Source organism: Anser anser (genome assembly GCF_964211835.1).
Source record: "Anser anser genome assembly, contig: HAP1_SCAFFOLD_514, whole genome shotgun sequence".
Classification (NCBI taxonomy): Eukaryota; Metazoa; Chordata; class Aves; order Anseriformes; family Anatidae; genus Anser; species Anser anser.
In genome coordinates, this window is record NW_028153585.1 from 1 (window position 1) to 25360 (window position 25360).

Below are 25360 nucleotides of genomic sequence, written 5' to 3' on the forward strand. Positions count from 1 at the left end.
AGGTACAGGACAACAAAGAACAAGACAGCAGGATGGACCTGGGGAGATCTGAGCTCGAGCCTCCATTTTCTCACTTCATCCCTAAGACGACTGTGTGACAAAGGGGAAATTTCTAGCACTTGGAGCTCTAAATCAACCTGAAGAAGCTGTACTCCAATATAGTGCAGCAGTCAGCCCTTTTTGCAAGGAAGTTTAAGTTAACACTTCAGTGGCATCTGACTTGTAACTTCTTCCCTTACATACCGCATCCTACACTACCTGGGTCTGTCTGCCTGGCGAAGCAAACTCTAATAGTGGCTGAGCATCTATCACATAAAACTGTAGGGGAAGATTATCTTGTTTGGAAAAACACAAGTCCTTTACAAAGGAGGTGTTTTAGGAGGGCTACACACCCCTGCATTACCTATTGGGGTCAGTTTCCCTCACCAGCTTGGCTGCAAGCGCAGCCAGTGTCAGACTAGCCAGCACCCTCCATTTTCTCCAGTCATTTCCAAGTCACTTAATGCACACAAAGGGTAGGTGGCCACAGTGAAGAATCAAAACACACTGCCAGTAGTTGAAGCCAATTATGCCCCCTGAATTATTTTAACAGTGGAGATGAGTAAACGACAAAGATCAGGAAAAAAAGGGAGCAAGTAAGCATTCCAAGTTTGTTATAAGAGTATGTGAAAGCCAAGTGGTACAGCCAAGTAGAAAGCACTGGAAGTTACTACCAACTCCAATGGATTGTCACCGAAGTCCTTGGTTTTGTTTTCCCTCAAAAAAAATTGGCATGAATGGTGAGGAAAACGTTAAGGAAACAAAATCTTGGAGAAGTGCATTATTTAAGCAAGCCTCGAGCTGTCAGCATGCCAAACATCAGCTCTGTTTCCAGTAAATAAAATATAAACAGATATTCAGAACTGCCATCTTCCCAGGAAAACTTGGCAGGCACTGGTTTTCTACTGCCCTTATGGTACTGCTGCCCAAACAAGCTGGCCACCAACCAAGTTGCAAGCTGAAACCAGCTGAAATAGCTGTAGCAGTTTCAAGTCAGCCCAGGCTGACTGCAGACATGTGCTGTTTGATCTGCTCAAAGTACTCTACCAGACCACAGCTTCAGAGCTGCTTCTTACTACTTCCCATAGACCTTAAGACAGCTGAAAAAGCAAAGTAGTTGCTGAGGCCTGGAGAAAAGGTTGATTCTCTAAGACTGTTAAGCAGCACACGTGAGCTACAAAGCACCTAGATGTTCACAGGTGCCAATGCTTGTCTGTGATCTCTCATCATACAGAGGGTCCAGCACTAGCAGCTAAAATAGCAGCTTTAGGGAGAGACCTTCATCCCCTAATGGTTTTTGCATTACAGGAAGAACAGAATATACAGACCCATCCTTTACTGTAAGCCACAGTGTCTGAAGATACAATTGCTTACTGGAATACAGTTTCAGAACTTAACCATTTAATAGAATATCAGTTAGTGAGAGCACATAACACTAATTAATGATCTTATCAAGCATATTTACATTGTGCAATTTGTGTCAAAAAGCTCTAAAGCTGAAGAGCGTTTAGGCAGCTACCCTCCAGCTACTTAGCAAGCCAGGTTCTCTCCCTCCATAGTCATGTTATTTCCAGGGACCTTATTTAAATGTAGAAGGGAAATAAGATGTACATATGTTTTTCAACAGAGTTTAGGGAATCGAAGAGTTCCATTAGGACAAACCTTACAGCGCATGTGAAAAGGCTAATGAAGGGCTTTGTGTCAACCAAGACAGACATTACATTGCTGAAGTTACCGGGATGCTGTACTTTCATTAAAGGAATCATTATGTGCACATCACAATTCACTTGCCATGTAGTGGCACAGGGAGAATTCATTATTTAAGACAAACTACATCAGTTTCATCTCAGCTTCAGGAAATGCGACTGACCTGACCTTAAGTAACAAATGTTACTTTTCCTCATTATAAACTAAACATCGCCACAGTAGGGGCTATAGTAATTACCCGAAAGGTGTAAATTCTGTACACTTACATCAGGCATAATCAAACAAGACTAACAGGATCTCTACAAAGCAGACTAAATGAACATGAACAGCAGAAACCCATTGTGAACAAATTTAATTAAAAACAAAAACAAACGTGCTCTAACCCAACAGAGATGGAAGGAAACAAAGGGAACTATCAGATGGGGGACATGAATTCCAGAACATCTCCCAGAAGCAGGAAGCCAAGATGTAGATTGCCATGTAGGTAACTGCACAGAGCACCTCTGGCCCAAGCAGCCCCATCAGGAAGGCCCTCAAAAGCTTGAGTCACTAGCCTGGAAATTTTCTCTCCAGCCTGTCAGCAATTCCCTCCCATAAACAAAATTCAAGTTACCTGCATTTCTGCCAGGTTTAAGCAGAACAAGTCTGCGGTCCTTGTCCTAACAATCCCACTGTGGGACATTGCCACCTTGTGGGTCCTGCTAGTATGGAACAAGAAGCTGAAGGATGAAGACAAAATTCCCTGACAGTCCAGGTATAATGGTAAATCCCAGTACAGAAATTTTTGTTCATATATTTATTAAATCAAACAGCATTTCTGAAAGAAAAGCCACAGACAGGATCCAAGTAAAATCAGACCAGATGAACCCTTTTAACCAGAGCACCCAGGAACTGACAAAAAGTAATCCAGAACTTCCAGTCCTAGACCAGCTTCCTAAGGAGAACCCAACAGCTGATCTTCCAAAGCAGACAGGTATCACTCAGACCAAGCAAAAAGTTATTCTCATGCTCTGCAACATTTTTCTCCTGACCAAATACCTGCAAGTGCATGGTTAACTGGGAGCCTAGTGGTTTTTATGGGTGGAGAAGGTAGCATTTTACTAAGTTAATACAACAGGTTAACTGCCCTTCTATGCTTCAGTTATCAGCATCATTAGCACGTAAATTAATAGCCAAGTAAACTGGCCAAAACAAAAGCATTCTTCAAAGAAGTCCTTGGAACTTGAGATATATGTTGCCTGTCCTGTTAGAATTTCATTCTCCTTGCAAAATTAAACTGCATTTGCTTTAAGAAAAGACAAACAATTTGATACTTTTTCCCCCCCACAAATGAGGACTTGACCTTTATTTACCCTGAAGAACTGAAGAGATCTCAAATGCATTCTAAGCTGTGTTCATTTCCTTTTAATAACTTACCAGAAATGACAAGTGTCATCTCATCTCTTTTTGTTAATACACTGTCCAAGGACACTGAGTGCCACATACATTTAATCAAAGGCATTACCTCCAGTGGTCACTTCAGCTAAGTACACAGGTTAACAAAAACCTAGAGAACTGAAATTAGAACTGATGAAGTTAACGACACTCAAGTTCTCTTCCCTGTTTCTGTCATTCAGCTTTTAGTCCCCTCATTATAAAGCTGTCACTACTTTCACTAGTCTGCCAGTCACTGAACACCCTCCTAGGGTGTAAAAAACTCAGGATTCAATGGCAGCCCTTTATCATGCAGAAGTGACACCATGCAATTCCATTTCCACCTGCAATTAATTTAGAAATGTATTTGGATTTTTGAAAAAAATTGTCAGGGAATATTAATGGCATTTTACTGACTAAAAGCAGCAGCCTTATTAGTTTAAGGGCAAATCAGAAGCAAAACCTACTTTCATTCTCTCGCCAATGGAAACCACCACCTCTGTCTCAGATTCCTAGCTACTTCAGAACACCCACCTGCCTCTTATACCCATAATGCAAAGGAATGGGGATTGGTATGAAGAGAATCCTTATTTTTTCCTCTGATAATAATCCTAATGAAAACAACAAGAACATCTGACCGCATTATCTAGTTCTATACCTCTGAGTCAGAAAAGACAGCCAACAGCATGCATTTTTCCCATATCTTTGTGTTTCAGGCCTAACATGGGTCTAGTTCCTTGCCTAGGTACTAATTCAACTGCAGAGAATCAGAAATTCCCATTTACCACAACTTGCACCAGTAGCTCCTGTAGCACCAAACTCCTAACAGTACAAGCTGCTCTTCCTAGCAAGCAGCAATCCTACGCTGAGAAAACCTGCCAATAACATTTTGTACAACAGCACCATCTGGATACTCCTACCAGAAACTAGCTTGTTATTTAACACATTTATCTTTCATGGGAGGATGCTTTGTAAGTCATCATCGTGCTAACTATTCAGCATGAATTGTGAATTAAAAAAAATCCCACAAGGCCAAATTATGAGGTAGACTTATCTACTTATTTACACTGCTTGAGCATCTGACTTAGAAAGCTAAGATAACGTGGGATCCTTCCCCCATCCTACAACCTAAGGTGCTATGCCTCCTCCACTTTTCAACTCTACCACCCGATCATTCAAAGGGTTTGGTGCAAAAAGGCAGAAATCTGCTCTACAGCCATGCAGAACTGCAAACCTACTTGTTTCAGGTAGCTGCTCAAGTGCACAGCTTGACCACACTGCTAAGTGAACTCCTGTTCCTGGGCTCCCATTTGTTCTCACAAGCTGGCCTGGAGCACCTAGCAAAGGGGCAACACCACCTGAAGAATAATGCAGTAATTCCCCACACTATCTGTGTGACTGCAGCAAACAGAATTAAACCTCCGTGTGGTCAGAGGTGAGGACACCCAGCAATGTTTACTATCCATCCCTACAACATATTGCCAATTTACCTCTCTTTTTGTCACTAGCTGCCTGGGGTTCGAAGCTATCTGTACAATTCCAGTAAAGCCATTTTATTATTTTCCTGCTCTACTTAAGTTTTAAATGGATGTATTTAGACACACAATGATCATATAGAATATGCACGATAATTCATTGGAGATAGGAAAAATCTGCCAGAGATTTCACTGGATCAGGAAATTTGTTTGAATTCCTGTGCACTCCAATGGATCCCTTACATTACCACAAAAGCAGATGCAATATTTGTTTTTGCTTCACTTACCCTCTTTTTCTCTTCCAGTATACCAATAGATAACGCTGATGGGTAGCCAAGGGCTGACACAGTACAAGTGAATCAGCCCGAGCCTTAACAAAACTTTGCAGCGCTACCAGGGACCGCTATCTCCAGCTACCTTTCATGCCAGTAGCAACAGGCTACAGTGCAAGGAGAACCTGCCACCGATCAGTCTCCCCAAAGCCTGCCAGCCCAGCTTTAAGTTGCAGGGGAGAGTTGGAGAAATCAGGAGGAAGAAAGGATTGAGCAAGCCTGTGATGACAGCTTCTGTCAAGTAGTTTTAGTCTGGAGAGGTTCCCAGCATGTTTACAATATTAATCAGGTTCTTTTGAAAGAAGGTGTCCATAGTGGGAACTACGCTGTAATCAGGATGGTCAGAGCTGTGCAGACACACAGATGGGATGCCTCCAAAGCCTACTGCTTCCATAGCAGCCTAAAACCCCCCGGTTTCAGGCTGCTAACCCTGTATCAGATACCATCCACTGTGAGATCAGTGTAATCTCTTCAAATTAACATTCACGATGACACCTTGCCCACAAAAAGGGCACAACTGTGGGTAGAATGGCAGATCACAGAGAACAGGCAAAACATCACAGAGCCCATCCCTTCTAGGTCACTGGTCCAAACACACAGCAGATTACAAGGGCACAAAACATGACCATCTGCTGTGTCTCTGGCATGCTGCACAGAGTAAGCTTTGTAATCTTAAGCCAGGTCTCAGTAAACAAGTATTCACAAAGACACCGGCATTAATTATATACAATCCAGTACATGTCACAAGTGCTCAGCACTACTGCCAAGTCCCACGTTAGCAGCCACAGCTGGTGCGCCCACTGCTTCTGGTGGCCAGCTCTGCAGCTGGAGCTGAGCTTTCAGACCTACCTCAGGACCAAGGTGACCAGCACACCACAATTCTGGGTCAAAGCGCCAGTGCAGAGCAGTGAAAAAGGCGGCGTGCCAGCACATCATTCATCTCTGCCCATTGCCTGTGTACTTCTCATCTTTGAGTCAGCTACGGACAAGAAGCACAAAACAAGACCAAGAACAAGCAGCCAGGAGTCTGCCTCAAGCCCACTGCACTTTGGTAGCAGAAGGTGCTGAATGGCAGCTGAACAAGGAAAGCTGATGCCACAAGCAAGGGAACAGGGAGCACTGCAGGCATTTTCATGTCACAAGAGGGAAGAAAGCATGGATGTCTGGAAAGCAGCGGAAGATAACACGTTTAACAAAATATTCATATTTGTGGGATGTAAACACAGGATTTGGAAGAGATGTCCCACACTGGGACCAGGCTCCAGGGATTCACCTAAGGATTAAAGCTGCTGCCTTTTTTTGAGCCTTAACCACAAAACAACAAGGTATCTCCATTCCTGCAGTGTTTCCAAAACACAAGACAATCAACAGTTTTTTTTCAGACAACAAAGCATGAAATTATGCCCAGTTTCTACAGAGTAAGAAATTGGAGAGATGCTGCTCCTCTGGTGTTAAACTCTGACTCTGCAGCAAAGTCTGGCACTCTTGATAGCTATGAGCAAAATACAAGTAACAATGCATTATTAAATATGGACTGATGTTCCCATTAGAGGATCCTTTTTAGCAGGAAAAAAATATCAAATACTCTAAAATCCACACTATGGCTATGTCAGCACGCTTTCCTAGCCCCCAATGACATAAATTCACCTCACGAGTTGGAACCTGATTATTAGGTACCCCTGCAACAGGGCAAAGACCAAAAGGTTAATAGAGAACTTCAAACTGCAAGTTGATCTAAAATACATTTCTAGCTCTTATGGCCAGTGAGGGTTTGTGGTCTCTAAAAACACACAGGATTTACTACCACTCATCAGGAAAGATCATGAAAACCACCTCCATCATCAGAATACACAAAAGCATTTCTTGAAACTGGTCATTCTGCTGTGAGCATCCAGAAGTAACATACAAGTGAAGCATCCCTCATGACCAAACACAAGAAATAGACGAGAAGGAGACAGTCCCATTCTAAACTAAAATTATGGCACAACAAGTGACATATTTATACACCAGAAGCTTAATTAAGGACGAAATATAGTACAACGACAAACTACACAATTTGATCAGTATTACAAAAGAAATAACTAAGCAATTTCTCATCAGCCCTCCAAGTTAGAGGGACAGTTTTGCTCAGTTAGGGTGCACACCCAGCACCCTCCCATTTAAAAGTAATGTTCTGAATCTTAAGAGCCCTACAATAACAAACACCACTGTAATAACCATGTTTGACTTGCACAAAGGGAGACCTTCAGGAGCCGTAGCAAACTGTTCTAAGGAAAATGGCATTTACTAAGTAAGACAATTTGTCTTTGTAAAGCTTAAATAACACCATAGAGCAGGAAAACTAGTCAAGTAAAGCTAGGAAAATTCTTGCCCAAGAACCAGGAATAAAGCAAAAAAAAAAAAAATGCAGAAGAAAACAGCCCTAGGCTCTTCCATGAAGGGTACCAGATTAAAGGGGGAACTGGAAGAAAAACTTGACAACACCTCAAGGAAAGTAGACACCCAACACTACCGCAGGCTGTATTATTAGAGCCCTTTGGAAAGAGATTGCTAAGGATGAAAATGAAGTTTAGACAATCCAGAGTACAGCACCACACTGAGCTAAGTCATCAGTACTGAGATGTCAGGTTACTGTCCAACAAGTATTCTGATATGATAAATATGAAAGCCAGGGAATTCCAACAGGATTAGGAAATCCCAACCGAGCTCCTCCTCCAAAAAAATCTTTGTGAACTACTGCTCTATCCAAGTCTTCAGTCAGTACTTCCCCTGCCTAGTCTAAGGCTTTCCACCACTCATCCACATGACAGTCATCAAAACAATCCTGAGGAAGGGGCCCAGCTTCAAGCTTTAACATCCCACAGAACTGTAGTACCAGGCTGGCCCACACTCTGCATGCCTCCCTAAGCACTATTTTCACTGCATTTTAATCACATTTGGATTTGTCCTTACTGCTTTGTCTGTGGTCCCCAGCAGAGCACCGCAATACTAACTTTTACATGGGGGCATCACAAGTCAAACACACTGCCAAACCTCAGATCTTCAAGTTTTTTGAAGTAACAGCTGAATTCCAGGCTGCTCCAGAAAACTACATTCACTATATAACCCTTCTGCTCATTAGAGACAATGCAGCAACTATAACTACTCCTCATGTTATCTTTTCAGTTTCATTTTTTTTTTTTTTAGATTGCATTTTAAGTGTGAGGGGATACAAAAATATTACTTTCCACAGTTTGGGAAATAGCACTGGAGCAAAACAAGCGTTTATTGCTAGAGGGATCCTTCAAAGTTGCTTAAAAGCTATTATGTTCAAAACAATACATTTTAGCTGGTCTTAAGTTTCATCCTGATTGTGCTCTTTTTGCTGTACTCCAAGATGAATTCTGTCTAATACAAGCTCTATCTTTTTAATACCATCTCATTTGCAGGTCTGTGTAAACAATTACATGATAAGGCTCTAGGAGCAAGGCTCATTATTTGGTTTGTGCCCTGTTTGATCCTGAAACGCCACAGAAAAACACTTTGCAGTACCTGATTTTACAGCCATTTTGAAGCAGACTAGGACATCACTTTACAACCTGCAGCAGCATTCAGCTGGTTAAGCACTAATCCAACATTCTTTGACTATGTCTCCATGATATCGGTTTCAAATGGATCCACCTTCTGCTTTCGTGCTTTTAGAGTTGAACAGAACTTTTCTCACAGATTTAAACGGCACAGCTGAGGCATCGTCTTCAGCTTATAGATAATTTAAATCCAACACAGGAAGCGAAGCCAACAGAAGTGGATTTCCTTTATTTTGCAAAGTTTCGAGAAGGAAAGCAGCTGTGGCAACTTGCCCAACAAAGTGTTGGTACTAAATTAGGTCAGTTGATCAACATACATCACACCACTGCAGCAGCTTCATTTCTAATTGTTGTGCTTTCTTTGACTGAAAGACAATACTTAATCATCTAGTTTGTACAAGCCACTCACACACTCTGCTAGGTAGAAAATGTTGCTAAGGCAGCTTCCAAAGCTCTTCTGAACAGTAAACAGAAGCAACTGAGCTGTACTGAAGGCATACAAGCTGTCTCAGATGTAAGGAAGTGTGAGCAGCTAGGTGTCCCTGTGTTTACCTAGGTAAGAAGTTCCTTCTCCCAGGAAATCCATCGCTTAGACTCTCCCTTCTGCAGAGACTCTCAGTTTCTCAGCTCAGCCCTTTTGCAGTAGTTTGTGTGCTTTGCGGGAAGTGGAATGAGTCTCAACCCTTGGAACATGCAATACCAACAGCAGACTCATAATAAAGCATTTTGAGAAATCAAAGTAAAAGCATCTGGAAAGCAATCAGGGTTTTTCCTCATGTCTCTACCTAGAACAAGCCATAAGGATGTAAGCTCAAGCTCAGAAGAAACAGAGAGAAAAACTGAAAACTTGCAACAGTTTCTTTTAAGTTTCAGACTTAAAAAAATTGAGCACTCAAGTAGGATCAAGTCCTAGCTGTGTTGATAGCCCCCCCCTCCTCTGCAAGAAGATTCACATCTCAGCCATAACATGCCATGCATGCCTCCCTCAAAATACAACTGAAAACCAAGCCCTCCCCTTGGTGGGCTCATACAGGACCGGCACACAGGGCCTAAGTTTCCATTTTAAATGCTAGAGAAAGGCCTAAATGCAGAGTATAGAGGGTTAAGATTGAAACAAGAATTTCAGTTCCAAAAGGACTTTTAAGCTGTCTCAGGGAAACAACATTGACAAAGGGCAACTACTAAAGAACTGAAGCCAGGAGAACAGGAAACAAAAGGTTTCCCTTTGCATATTTCCAAAACATGCCAGGCTGAATTAAATGCTAATTACAGCCTGATGGCAGAAAACAAGCCTCTGCAGCATGTACCAGGGCTTACTAAACAGAATGAGCCAAGGACATAACACATTGTATAACACTCCTACCATAGACTTACAAACATCTCTTGCAGCATGATTTTGCTCCAGCACTGATCATTTCCTTTAAAGTATATTGCCCGTTTTTTTTTTTTTTAAAGGAAATCCTACAACACATGAATTGCAATAAACTCAAGTCTTCTAGAATCTACAAGACCAAAAGGACAGCTCAGAATTATAAATAGCTCTATCCTACAGGACTGCTATCACTAAAAATGCTAAGAGATTTACCACCCAAGGCAGACAATCCTCAGAAACATGTAATTCTCATATTAATGTCTTAGCACTAATGCCTGACAATTTTTGCATTTATTACTCAAGTCAAAGAGGGTCCTTTTTATTAAGCTGTTTTATATTGTCATCACAAACATCCACAGAAAAACAAACTATACGAAGTCCCAAAATATATTACATACTAGGAAAACACACCTGCTTCAAGGCTATGGGATAGGACAGAGATGATATTTCCTGGCTCCTCTGGTAAAAAAATAAATAAATAAATTATCCGTAGTCAAATTATGACGCCAAATTTCACTGGTCATCTCAGTAGCAGAAGTTAGCCTTACTAGTGTTACTGAAACTAAAGATCACAAGTCCTAAGTAGCTAGAGTAAGAAGAGGAACAGTGGTAACAGGTTTCTGGAAACAGTTGATACCCTGTCCATCCTTCTTGCTCTCCAGGAAATAAATGCAGAGAAGGGGGAAGATACATATGGCCTATAACTGTGACAGGACCAGTTACTGACAGCTGAGCTTTATAATGCAGTCCAAGTGCTGTTTCCTAAAAAATATACAGGGAGAAAACAGGGACAGAAAACATCTTCACTCCTGCTGACTTTGGAAACTCAAGTCAATGGGGGCTGACTAAGAACTGCAGCATTCAGACCCCATGCTGTGCATCCCCCAGCAGAAGGCTCAGCTGCTGGATATTATGATCCTCATTACAATGCAATTCATCACAGTCAGCAAATAATCCTCTGGGGTTCTGTTTGCCAAACCACCCAGCACTAAGATGAACTCCTATTCTGCAAGGTTCATCGACACGTAAGCAATCATGACATTAAATACTGGTATAAGGAACACAAGAAGGGCTTGTCAGGGAAGGCAAAACACTTCAATATGTCAGCAGTCCACACAAATCAGTGCATTCTGGCTAGCATCCCCAGCAAACCTGAGCATGCTGTTGTTGCAGCTGTATAAGTTATCTGTCAACAGGGAGATGGAGACAGACAAAATCCATGAGTTTTTCTCCTTTACCCCTTCCATGGAGTTATGTTGTAGCAAACATGTTGACACAACGTAAAGACGTGAACTTTTACTTACTATTTTGAGTACAAAAATGCAGCATCATACCTATTCTTACTTATCCCATGTCCAGTTCTTCCTGTCTTCGTTCTCAAACTTACTTGTGTTTCACAATCACCAACAGGAATCCTCAGCTTGAAAATCATCTATTGATCTCACCCCCACTCCTCTCATAGAATCATAGAAACACAAGATTGGAAAGGACCTACAGGAATCTCACCCAACTTGGTGTCTTCTGCAAACTTACCAAGGGTACCCTCAATCCCCTCATCTAGGTCATCAATAAAGATCCTAAACAAGATAGGCCCCAGTACCAACCCCTGGGGGACAGCACTTGTAACGGGATGCCAGCTGGACTTAACTCCCTTAACCACTACCTGCTGGGCATGGCCCTCCAGCCAGTTCTTTTTCCAGAGCAGAATATACCTGTGCAGGCCACAGGCAGCCAGTTTCCCCAGGTATCTGAGCACAAGAAGGAATTTCTTGAAGAGATGAAGGATTGTGAAAGGATTGTTAATAATGTACTTGGAATGCATTACCAAGTTTTATTTAGCAAGTACATGACTAAAATGCATGAAATGTGTATGTCCCTTCATAAAATAAATGACTTTATACTAGCTCACCTATTTTCCTGTGTTTTTCACTCCACAGTTGCTTCTTGAAATAGAGCTGTGGTTGGAAACAAAGCCTGGAAAACTGTCACCTGCTACTGCTAAGGGTAATCTGAAGAGTGTCTACTCACTGAGTGATGCCCTGGGCTTCTTCAGGCTCAAGATGCACACAAATTTACCTCTCAACTCAAACTTGCTTTCAAGCCTCTGAAAAAAGCACTTGGTGACTTGTGTCCTTTTTAAGGTTCTTTTTCCTGTGAGGGGAGAAGGGGCAAATAAGTTGCTTGATACCATGGACAAGTCTTGTTTCTGCATCCTGTTGATCTACCTGCCCTGACAGTGTACGTCCTCAGAACATTTCTTAGGCCCCTCTGTACTAACAAAGAGCTTCATAATACAGTGTTTCTGTGAAGCTCCATTTTCCTTCGGAGAAAAATTCACACCTACATTTGGGTTACTCTTCTCATTCCTTTCCCGTTACATCTTTTTTGACCTCTGCTTCTCCATTTCACTCTGATCAAACACGCTATTTCAATGTCTGCCTTTGGTTGCTTCTGTCATCAAACATACCTTGGCTAAATAGTTTTTGTCAAACGTCTTGTCTTTCAGTAGAGAATCATGTTCAGACACAAGCAATGATGTGGTACAGTTAATACTGGAGCTTTTTGGAGAGACTGTGGCCTTCTCAACAGTGCCACCTACCTGCTAATAAGCATAGTGTTAACATGATCCCAAACCACACTGCAGTGGGCAGGACTTGCTTTCTGTTCTGAATAACACTAAGCCCTTTGCTCCCACATGCTGCAATTGAACACACTAGATCTTCCTTCACAATGTGATCCGCAACCAGTCATTAGACTATTGGACATTAGTCTTGAACAATAACATTAGCCGTTCCAAGTTCTTTCACACACTTCTAAGGCAGCCAACTCAATATTGCAACATGAAATAAAAGCCCTCGGTAATGCAGAATTAAATTGATGCCTTCCTGTAGAAAATAAAGACAGTTTTCTCATTGCTTTGGTTGAAAAAAAGTCAAGTGCACCTAGAAGACAAAAACATGAAAATCAACCCACACAAATCCAAGTAATCCAGAAACTGCAATTTCTCAAAGTCGCTAATTAGGAAGAAGTTCAGAAGAGTAAGCCTGATGCATCAAATATAAATATTGAAAAAGCAATATGAACTCTGTTACATGTGCAAGAACTACCAAGGCCATGTTCTACAAAGGTACTGGAAAGCAGAGACAAAACCAGCAACAGCCTCGAGCTGACAGAGGCACTAAAAAACCTGCCTGTGGTTGTCAGTCTGCACAAAAGGCTGCAGAGAACAGTCAGACTCTGTAGCATAGAAGGGTTATCTATATTCGTAGTTTACTAGGTTTCCTATTTGATGTATTTATAAAGAAGGAATGCATTTAGATCCTTTCCTTGCAAACAAACAAACAAAAATCCTCCGAAGCCACAGTTATTGACTCAAGCAAGATGATGGCCAAGAACAATCCTTACATGAAACTATCCTTATATGGAACTCTCCCCCAGATATTTAAGTATGTAGACCAATGGCACAGAAGCTTCTTACAGTCCTGTGACATCAATCATGTCTACATCACATAAAAGGACAAGCTGTTGGAACTCCTTTCCTCTTTTTTTTCCCCTCTTATAATTATCTCCCCTCTACATACATTACCTCTAATTACCTCTACATACATTTAAAAGATTCAGCCTGAAGTCTTTCAGAAATACAAATCCAAGCAGTTTTCCCTGCAATTGGCATTACATTAAGTTAAGCCTTACGTCAAGTCAAAGATCAAGCTAGCCCATTTAAGATTAAAAAAAAAAGGCCCAGAAGCAATACAGGATTGTTTCCATAGGGTGCTAAGCCACAGCACAGCAACCCTTTTTACTGAAACTGGATACAGGCTCACAATGGCTAGGGTGATTCAAAACAAAATTTTTTTCTCAGATGAATTCTATTCCAAATCCCTAATCCATAATGGTTCCTTCTACCCTTTTTAACTTTCACAGTATCACAGTATCACAGATTTCTAGGTTGGAAGAGACCTCAAGATCATCGAGTCCAACCTCCGACCTAACACTAAGTACTCCACTAAACCATATCGCTAAGCTCTACATCTAAACGTCTTTTAAAGACCTCCAGGGATGGTGACTCCACCACCTCCCTGGGCAGCCCGTTCCAGTGCTTAATAACCCTTTCGGTAAAGAAGTACTTCCTAACATCCAACATAAAACTCCCCTGTCGCAACTTTCGCCCATTCCCCCTCGTCCTGTCACCAGGCACGTGGGAGAACAGACCAACCCCCACCTCTCTACAGCCTCCTTTAAGGTAACTGTAGAGAGCGATAAGGTCGCCCCTGAGCCTCCTCTTCTCCAGGCTGAACAACCCCAGCTCCCTCAGCCGCTCCTCGTAAGACTTGATCTCCAGACTTCTCACCAGCTTGGTCGCCCTTCTCTGGACTCGCTCGAGCACGTCCATGTCCTTCCTGTAGCGAGGGGCCCAAAACTGAACACAGTACTCAAGGTGCGGCCTCACCAGAGCAGAGTACAGGGGCACAACCACTTCCCTAGACCTGCTGGCCACACTGCTTCTTATACAGGCCAGGATGCTGTTGGCCTTCTTGGCCACCTGAGCACACTGCTGGCTCATATTCAGCCGACTATCAACCAATACTCCCAGGTCCTTCTCGGCCAGGCAGCTTTCCAGCCACTCATCTCCCAGCCTGTAGCTCTGCTTGGGGTTGTTGCGCCCCAGGTGCAGGACCCGGCACTTGGCCTTGTTGAACTTCATACAGTTGGCCTCAGCCCATCGGTCCAGCCTATCCAGATCCTCCTGCAGAACCTTCCTGCCCTTGAGCAGATCGACACACGCACTTAGCTTGGTGTCATCTGCAAACTTACTGAGGGTGCACTGGACGCCCTCATCCAGATCATCGATAAAGATATTAAAGAGGAACGGCCCCAGTACCGAGCCCTGGGGGACACCACTAGTGACCAGCCTCCAACCAGATTTGACTCCATTCACCACAACTCTCTGGGCCCGGCTATCCAGCCAGTTTCTAACCCAGCGAAGCGTACGCCAGTCCAAGCCCCGAGCAGCCAGTTTCTTGAGGAGAATGTTGTGGGGAATGGTGTCAAAAGCCTTACTGAGGTCAAGGTAAACCACATCCACAGCCTTTCCCTCATCCACCAAGCGCGTCACTTTGTCATAGAAGGAGATCAGGTTCGTCAAGCAAGGTTCGTTCCTTCTACCCTTTTTAACTTTCCATCCCTCCTGATGTGTATTAAAAGCCATATATTAAAAGTTCAAGTAAAAGTAACATTAAGCTATCTGAACAGCTTGGCAGCAACATTTCCCATAATCACCTGTGCTCAAAGTCAGAACAGGAAGCAACATGCCAAAAACTTTACCCCAGAAACTGAAGGCAAAATAAAAGGGCATTCGTCTCTGTTTCAATCACAGGTTATCAAGTTCCCTGCTGCATTACACTACTTACTTGCAGAGGCTGCTTGGTCTTAGGAGCACCCAGGCACGTAGTTGCCACCGTTTTCTTAATATATTAAAAAGACGTGCACAATGGAAGGTTAGCTTACCTGTTTGTGGGCAGTTAAGGACTTCTCCTTGGCCAATGTACTGAAAAGCACAGTCTGAAAAATAAAGGACATAAGATCCGTTAGTCTGGACAACTACTCTCGTATTTTCTGGGGGATTAAAAAAACACCTTTCTTTTAACAAAACGGCTCTAAACGTTAAAACAAATCACTATTGTACAGTAAAACAGTTTGCCTCGGTATCAAGACGTGCATGCTGCCCTTAGGTTCTTCTAGTCCTTCGGCTAGGTGACATGGAATAAAAAAGTTTCTCTAGTGTTAAGTTGTGCAACGTGTGCTGTAATGTATACAGTTGTTTTACATGCTACAATATCCTGGGCTTGAAGTTCTGTTAAAGAGCATACTCAAAGTTCCAGTAGGAGTTAACCACAAGTAGGAAGACCCAATGGAACCCTAAATAGTCCATTTTTTTTTCCACAGTAATCACAGTATCTATGCACAAAAGCACTTTAAGTACAGTCCAGCAAAAATTTTACAAATCAAATGTAAATTCTGTCCCTTGCACAGCTCTCTGCAATGGTCAGTTTCAGCTGTTCTGGTAAGTTTTCCCTCCTACTGTAACAGACAAGGCATTCCTGGAGGGGTGTCAGGCTCAAAAAGACACTCCTAAGTGAGGGGTCAATCAGAAAACACCCGTGCTCTATGCGCCATCCTCCACCCACTTGCAGAAGGGCCATTAACTTTCAACAAACCATCGATACTTGGCAAGAAATTCATGTTCACGTACCAGGACCTCATTTTATCTCCTTGTCACTATGAATCACTTCTGCACAGCACAGCAAGAAGCACTTGGGCATCTAAGCACATGATGCACAGTATTCCCGAAGTACTAACAACAATCGTAACCTGGTGCCCACCAACGTGGGCTTGTGCACAGCAATGCTTTCAAGTAACATCCTCATCTTCTAAATGGAACGTTACATCAAGAATGAGCACTGACCTGCTAGAAATACATTAGTTCTTTTCCTTCATCAAGCCCTATTCGAGTCTCTAATCAGTTTTATTTCCAGAACAAATGGTACCAACACCAACCCAGCAATAAAATATACAGAAATAATCTAAAATACTAACCCATATGTAGCTGATGATTTATGTTTTCCTGTGCCCCAGTGAAGAACTGTTAACTGTGCCAGCAGGATCAACCCTCCAGTCTAATGACCATCATCTGCATCCTATTTAGATAATGAAGGTTTGCAGCACAATTAAGGGAAAAGCTGTTGGGATAAAATGCAAAACAGGGCAAAGAAAACTACTTATCCTCATTTAATGCAACGTGTGTCTAATAGCTCACCCAATAAAGGCATAATATTTGCCAGTGAGATGACCTAAAAACTTAGGAGTTCAAGGCAAAATTAGGCTCTTAAACTGGAATCAGTTGATACGTTTTTTTTTCTTAAACATGTTCAGCATTTCAACTCTAGGCAAGCATTTCCTCAAAAAGGCTGGAGAAATGAGCACTAAACACTTTCAGCCTACTGTATGCCTGAAGGCTGCTCAGCATATTAGTCAAGCATGGAAGGTAACAATCCTCAGTGCTTGTTCACAGTAGTTTCACCCATGTTGACGGGAACTGGGGCCTTGAGAGATTTACTGCCACTGAAGCTGAATCCCCTGTGTGACCCAGCATACAGCATGAAGCAGAGATGTTCTGTTACAAAGCACCTGAAGCTAGACAACTCAGACTTTGTTTAACTGAAATTCACACATGTGATCCAAAACATTTTCAGATAAACATTAAGAAGCCAACGGAAAAATAACAAACGTTTATAAAAATAGGTTCCAAAACTTAGAACAAGTTTTTTGGCTAAGAAAAACATTAGGTTTCATATATTACTGGGGTTTCTTCTACTGAAATGCACAGGAGCAGAAAAATACAAACTTCGGTCTGTTAAGTGACAGGGTTAGAGCCCTACGGACTGTATCCAGCCTCAGAGGAAGCCCTGAAGGTTTCCTCTGAAAATACTCTTAGCAAGACTAAGTACTCTTAGCAAGACAAGTCAAAGGGGAGGGAATAATTTCACATGGAAGTCCAATTACATATACTGAACAAATTAGTGACCTTTTAAATCTTTTACTTGTTAATAAGAGTTTAAAAGGAAAAGTAGTCCAACAAGTCTTCTCTTCCATTGCTTCTCATCTTAAAAATCAAAACTCTTTTACCCTCCAGAGTAACTGCAATATATCAGACAACTGGGCTTACTCTTGTAAAAACAAGATCTAGCACTACACAAGTAACTACAGGGTCAAGCATGGCTATGCAGTTGAAATACATTTTTGCAGCCTAAATGCCACCTCATTCTCCACAATACACACTGTCCCAGTGACATCCTTCCAGCACAGCCACACCTTCACTTAACCTGAATTTCCTCAGCCTTGGACTTAACCTCTTATCTGAAGAAAGACTCCTTACCTTCCAAAACTGCAGGACTGCTTCCCTGCTGCTGTTAGTCAACCATCAACCAGAAAGCTTCCACGACTAGACAAAATGTCATCACAACCAGGACTAGGTTTTATTTAAGAAACTAGCCTACCAGCTAAGAATCAGCCCCTCCCTGATTCCAGCTGTTCATGTCAGGAAAGGATTCTCTAGCAGGTCATAGCACAATCAGCCCTCACACACAGGTATGAGCAACAAGACTGAGTACCACAAAAATGCCTGAAGTCACAGATTCCCAAGAGCCTATGGTTTCCCCATTTATAACATCCCCGCATCCACACCAATTTCTTAAGGAAAGCAGGCAGGTGGCTCAGGTCATGAGAAATCACAGGTGTGCTACCCTTGAGATTTGGAAAAGAAATTTATGATTAACTCAAGCAAAATGTTTCAGTGGATCGATATAAGCATCCTATAATGCCCTTCAGCTGCCACTTGCAAAACCAACCCAATTCTACCCACCAGAAAGCCATCTTCAGTGTTTGAGCATACTCAGTTAAGAACCTCTCAAAGGGCTCAAAGACATTCAGATGTTAGGCTGTCATCTGCTAGGGAAAACATCTGAAGGTGACAGGAGCTGCAGGTCTTGGCACTTTCAGAATCAGCCCCTTTTGTGTAGCCACCTGTCCTCATTGCACATAGAAAGTCATGTTCAAGTTCTTCCACACTACATTTTCAGTTTTATTGCATCAGTTAGATTACATTCGGCAACAGTAGTAATTATACAGTAGTCTTTGTAGTGAGTTTTTCTTCTCTGAACTCACATTATCCGTTCCCTCTCCCACTAATAGCTCCTCTGCTCTGCCTGAGGTTTAGCGTGGGCTACTGGAATATGTGAGGTAGCCTCAGAACCTGTTTTAACTAGCAACTTGAACACATGCAGGGTGTTTATGACCCAAGTCATACACAAGAAAAAGCAATCACACCACACTATCCTGTTAGTTACAGCAATAAAAGCAGCTAATTAGCATTAACTCATTTAGTCACCAAGAATAATCTCAGAGACTTGGGTTCAGTTTTCAGCTCCTAGGAAGAACCCAAATTCGATATTTATACACTTCCTCACACAACAAGAAAGCAGAGGCCCTCATTAAAGCATTTTGCTTGGATTAAAAACCACCTTAGCCTTATCTCTGCTACCCATTTCTGTATGAGTAGAAAAACCAATTTCATTTCATCTCAACCTCCCAGCATTTTTACCCTTTATCTGTATCTGTTTTTCCCAATGTACTACAGTAAAAGAAACTGGCACTGCACTGAACCTAACATAATGGGTTTTTAAGCCCAAGACAATTACTGCTGCTGCAGCTACAGCTACCTAGAAATTCAGCCAAACAACTTGAACTACCCTGTTAACAAACAGATGAATGTTCCTGCCACATTAAAAGGTTTCAACACATGACTCACAAGGCAAGGTTAACAAATGAATTATTTCCTAAGACATGCTTCAAGTGCAGAACAGTAATTGCATGAAAACAGCTACACACTATGTATGAAGTGGTAAAATTGCTCATAAGTCACAACAAGACATTAACACCTGAGAACATGAAGACAGGAAAATCTCTTCATTGGCCGCATAGCTCGTCACAACCAGTTGGGTTGTTTAACTGTACAACAAGGTTTTACTCAGAGGCATATGTCAAGCTCACAGATCAGTTCTCATTCTGTACTGCATTTCCAGAGGTAACAATTAAGAAAAATATAAGTAGGGAGAAAGGAACAGGAAGTACCCTGTAACCATGGGGGGGGGGGGGGGGGGGGCGGGGGGAAAGCACGTGAATTCAAAGTGTAATTTTTAGGGCTAAAATTCCAGGAAAAAAAAAGCAGAGCTTTATCCTTTATTGCCAGTTTAATGAGGCTTTCACCCTGTTGCGTAGAACAAATTATCATGATAGAAGTACTGAATTAAGATTTTCACTGCGATAATTTTCACTTCCAATAGCATCAGTACTTTAAACCATAATGGACCTCCCCCCCCCCCATACTGAAATATAAAAAGGACCCAAAAATGGACAGGAAATTATCTCAGCTGTGAGCAGCTCAGTGATAACTGCTAGTGTAATCACTTTTTTCAGTTTACCTGACTTCAAAGTTTTTTTCCGGTAGATTTTCACCTGTCTCTTTAACCCTCATCCTTTCTTCTTCATCTGTTAATCCTCTGCGGCCAGTAGGTTCAGAAGCCTACCAGCCTACACTCATTGCCAACAGACTGCATTAAAAGCATAATAGCAGCTGATGAAGTGAACACAAGGGGCAAGTTCAGAGATGCAGAGAGTCATTACCATAATCACCAGCTATTACACATCTTTTAAACCAAAGCAGAATAGTAATGATTGCCTCAAGTAACTATCTGATGGGTTCTTAAAAGCTAAGCTCTGATGCTGGTGAAACAGCCCTCATTTGCTACCAGAGCTGCTGTGACAGCTTGACAAGAAATCAATAGCTACACTGCCCACTGGAAAAAAGAGGAAAACCTGACAAATTTGTCCCAAAGCTACGGCACTGATGGATAGATCCTCCCGCTACTTAATCCCACCTGCTACAAAACACCATTTCTGTTTCAAGACCCCCACAGGCCTTCTCCATCAAAGCCTAAGGACAGGGGACACTTCAGCACTGCAGCTGACAACTCCTCTCCGTCCACCACCAGTGGCAGCAGTAGACATCACACGCAGGGTCTAAGCATAAGCTGCTCCAGGAGCACCAGCGTGATCCCCCAGGTTTCTTCAAAGGCTACATCCAAATAACGCTCAGGAAACAGGCTGGCAATAAAGAGTGGTTGCTTTTGATGCATTCACCAGGAGATGCAAAATAAGGTGGCTTGCAGCAAACCTATTCACTGAAGAATACCTTATTAGAGCTTGCAAATTAAGTAAGATCAAGCTCATTAGAACAATTACAGCTTTCATCAGAACACTTATCCTTTTCAGGAAGCAGTTCACTTAATTGGAGACACAGACAGATAAACATATTTAAGGGAAACCATTTAAATACTACCAAAATGCTCACGTAGGCAGATTTCAAGGAGGCCTGTCTGAACCAAGCACACGTCTAAAGCAGTCTGAAAGGAGTCTCACCCCTTAATTGACAGTATATGCAATACTTAACTTTAAGCAACAGAATTGAATTGGGCTTTCCATCAACACTAGCAAAGTGTCCTTTGCTTGGAAAAAAAGCCTTACTTCTGGCCAAGCAGTGTTGATACGGATTTAGAGGAATAGTTTTTACCTAGGAGTAGAGGGCACAGCCCTGAAGGCTAAAAGGCTTTTACAAGTTCAAGCATAGCTGGTACCTCCTTTCCCTACAGGATCTTGTGTTTAGACTGCACAGGAAACACACAAGACACCTGCCAACCTCTCACAAGGAAAGGAGGCTGATCTGTAACAAAATCTGTGAGAAAACCTAAGTGATATTTATAGTCTAACTCAAGTTTAGTGACCTCGCCTAAGCATTGTAACCTGTTCAAACCTGTACAGTATTCCAAGTTTTAGTCTTTCCAGAACCAAAAGTATAGGGACAGTTTTTCTGAAGATGCAACTCACCTCCAGTGCTTTCCCCATCTTTAAAGATCACATACTCCCACTTGTTAACTCGCCTAGAGAAAGTCAGTTCAGTCGCTTGAAATATGCTAATAACAACACTAAAAAAAAATCTGTTCAACTTTGTGCAGAAAACAACCTAGGAAACAAGTGTATTTACTGGACAGACCACATAACACACTTAAGTTTAGCATAAAAATTTATTCCTAATTATGACATAGCTCTGTAGGGTCCATTACACAATATTCATGTTTCCCCTACAGTAGTAACAGCTAGGTAAAGCAAGCACACACGACTGACAGGAGCAGTTCCAGCACCGAGCAAGCGAGGCCAGCCCAAGGCACACTGGTGAACGCAACTTCCTAATGATGGGATTTGCAGCACTTAAGATCCTTCAGCCTTGCATGCTATCATACTCCACAGAGAATGTTAACCATGTTATTTCAAGACAGATAACCATGTTACTTCTCATCCATGGCAGCCAGACAGCCAACCATGCATGCAATTCCACTGACAGATGCACACAGCCTCCTAGCTCCTCTCTCAGAGACCCAGTTCCCACAGCACAGCCCAAGAGGAAGAAACGCTGAGGGGCATGTCATCTAGAGAACAGAGCACACCTTCCAGAGTTGGTACACATCACTGTTTCCATTAGAACAATCAGTGAGCTTTACTAATTCTATATGTGCTTGCTTGCAGACACTTAGCCAGTCATAATTACATAGGCATAATGAAAGCAGACCCCTAGAGGCCACATTACCTGCCATCCCGCCAGCCATCTCTACACACAGATTTGTATGCTCCTTTTATCATTAAAGGATAGTGGAAGCACATGGGGAAGAGCAGCTGTGGTGACAAAGACATCTCAGTAAGTTTTGACTGATGTCATTTTTCTACAATTTAAAGAACAAACTAAAGAGGACAAGGATTTTAGCTTCTGCTATCAAGTCAAGTCTGTCAGAAGGCAGCTTAGTTTTCCAGCTGGAAAGCTTAATGCCCTGCCACACAGATACGTGAGGCAACTGCTGTGCTGGTGCTGCACCTCAGGTAAGCCTGCCAATGCTTGGCAGTGAACTTACCCGTCCAGCGATGTGAGAGCCTCTCCAGCACTGGTCAGGCCCGAGTACCTGCTTGGCACAAAGATGAACATCCTTGCTAGCCCAGGTAGCTAACAAGCACAGTTTGTATTCTGCCACTAGTTTCATCAGCCAGAAGCTTATTTCTTGAAGGCTTTTGCTTCTCTTCCTGGTTCAAGCTAACTAAGCTGCTTCCCATACCCTTTGCTGTTACCTCAAGCCCCCCTCCACTCTCCTGCACTCAGCCTCCATCCTCTACATGCAGGTGTTCCTTCTCTCACAACAGGAGAAAATATCACTCCAGGGTCATGTTTCTCCCCTAAGCAGGATATGAGCACACACACGCGTGAACATTCCTTTTCTCACAACAAAATGTCTCATCACGTTTCTGTCCTACACTTCCAACTGGAGTTAAGATCTACTTGGCCTAACACTACCCACTGCTATTAGCAGTAGACCAAAGAAGAAATGTAAGCCAGTTGTGCAGGCACTACCAATCTCACTGGTGAGCTGGCATCACTTGATAAAATGGCTAATGCTGCACTAATGCAAAGGAAAAAAGGCAAAAGGTTACCAACTTCTCTGCCTTGTCAAGCTTACTTCCCCACAGCCTTTTCAACCAAGCCCTGCAGGCATGCTAGCGTTATAAGCAAATAATGAAGCATCTGGGGAGTCTGCAGCGGGAGCACTCCAACGCCACAGCTCATTATATTTGCATGAGACAGCAAAGCGTAAGAGGGACCAGCAAAAAAAGAAAAGAACAAAGGTAACAAGGTTAGTGGGCTAGGGAGTGAGAAAAACCCAGAATTAGTAGAAAGCTTAAGGAGACAGTACAGAAACTACAGAAACAAAACAAAGGGTGATAGTAGGGAAAGCATCCTGAAATTTAACTTGAGAAACTCATCAGGATGACAAGGAAAATACCAGGTGTCAGTAATAATTCACATTCTACCATTTCCTCCCTCCCCTGATATCTACCTGACAGACTGCCAGCACTAACCATGTCTGACTCCAGCTGTTCTGTTGTCCCTGGCACACTGACCACAGGCAGTCTCTTCCCCTGCACATGATCCTTAATACCCTGAAGGGAAAGCCTCAGGAAAGTGACAGCTTTTTAACCTCAGCTCAGTATTAGACCACTCAAAGCTTTCAGTTTTAGTAATTGTTGTTTGTAGGCAATTGCAAAGAACTCCATGTGTGCCACTAGGGCACTTTTCAGTTGTGATTTTTGAGCAGCTTAAGGACAGTCTTACACCTGCCACTCATTTCCTATCTTCAACCTTCCTGCTTGATATTGCACTCTAAACAGTTCCCAGCCACCCATGTCAAAAGATAATAATTTCCTTGAAGCAGAAAGAAAATGAAAAAGCACATAAAATGGGAAAACATCAGTTCAGTTCTCCATCAGCTCCCAGATTTACATGTATCACCCAGTAATTACTAACTACAAGGGCCAAGTGTGAAAGCTCCATTTGCATACAGCCCCGCTCAGATTTGCGAGTGTAGGCAAAATTGCCAATTATCCACAAAAACCACCAGTGCAAGGTCTCCTAAAAATGTAGCCCTAGGCCTGTTTGAAAGATCTCATTCAATTCCTGCTCAAGTCATTGAGAATCCTTCCAGTGACCTTAATGGCTCTGGAGTTTTGTGACTGCCTTGGCATCACAGATGCACGTTTCTTTCAGTGACACAAGGTCTGACACTACCATCCTCATTTAGCTGCAAACTCAGTGAGACCATTTAGTAAAACAAATGGTTCAGACTGGTCTAACAAAACAGATACAAAATCGTATAACACAAAATCAGATCTAGTCTTTTCAACACCAGCAAACACCAAGTGGTTTTAGGGTGGTGAACTACGTCAAATGAAAACCACTTGAAAAAAAGTTTAGATCAGCTTGTTACTGCATGATTTAAACCCAAAATATCATTACTGTTCAAATGATAACTTATTAATACATGCATCCAGGTCAGTAGGCAGTCAGAGGAAGCATTAGGTCACTCAAGAATTACCAGTTTTCTAGCATATTCTGAACTTTGTTTGTACACCTTCAGCAGAAGTGTTTCAAAGCAGCCTGAAGCAGCAGCTACCAGAAGTAATTTGCAGTAACACAAGGCTATGGGCAGCACAGAAGTGACTAATTTCATAGCCTGAGTCCCCACCAAGCAAGGGGAGGCAAAGAGCCGTTGTCTAATTCACATAAGTCATGACTACTCAGCTCTAAAATAGCCTTGTCCTTTTTGCTCCAGCAAGAGGTATAATATCACACAGTGACAAATGAAAAACCACCTTTTTCCACAGACGCACACTGGTACAACATCCTTGTTCAGTGCAACATCTGGGAAGAACTACCAAAACGGAATATGAATACAGGAAAATGAAGGCATATGACTTAAAACAGATTCAGGAGTTAGCTTTAACAGTTAATTTGTGAGCTTATCCTGAAAATACTGTTTCCCCTCTGCATATGCATGGTTTTGCAGCAGATCAAAGGTTTGAACACTTGACAGAAAACAAAGTCGGGGCCAGAAAGGATTACAAGATACATACAAACCAACAGAATTATTAAGGCCCCTATCCAGTCTGATTCACATCAATGTAAAAAATTAAATATGAATACTAATTTATCTTACTACATCACAACTTAAAACCGGTAATGAAATTGGTTCTGCACTAGTTCCACAGACATACGTACTAGAAATACTAGGGTCGGTTAACAAAAAGTTCAGATTACATCAGTTAAAGCTTTCTGTATATGGCCAAAATGCATTTGGTCAAGATTTAGTCACAATAGGAAACAAAGACCAGAGATAAAGGGCCCTCCACTTTAGTTATCCTGCTCCTCAGCTTTCCTTATAGCTTGCAAAGCCTTAGGTAAGA

At 42.3% G+C, this 25360-nt stretch overlaps 1 long non-coding RNA gene across 2 annotated transcripts in view; it reads right to left on the bottom strand.

The window, feature by feature from the left end:
- Positions 1–14: 14 nt before the first annotated feature.
- The window catches only part of LOC310891891, a 39727-nt gene continuing 14381 nt past the window's right edge, over positions 15–25360 (bottom strand). For both annotated transcript variants that reach the window (XR_014577768.1, XR_014577769.1), the window contains 3 exons: positions 16502–16644; positions 15413–15466; positions 15–12846 (listed from right to left, as the gene is read on the bottom strand). This is a non-coding gene — a long non-coding RNA (uncharacterized lncRNA). The remainder of the gene's footprint in view (positions 12847–15412; positions 15467–16501; positions 16645–25360) is intronic.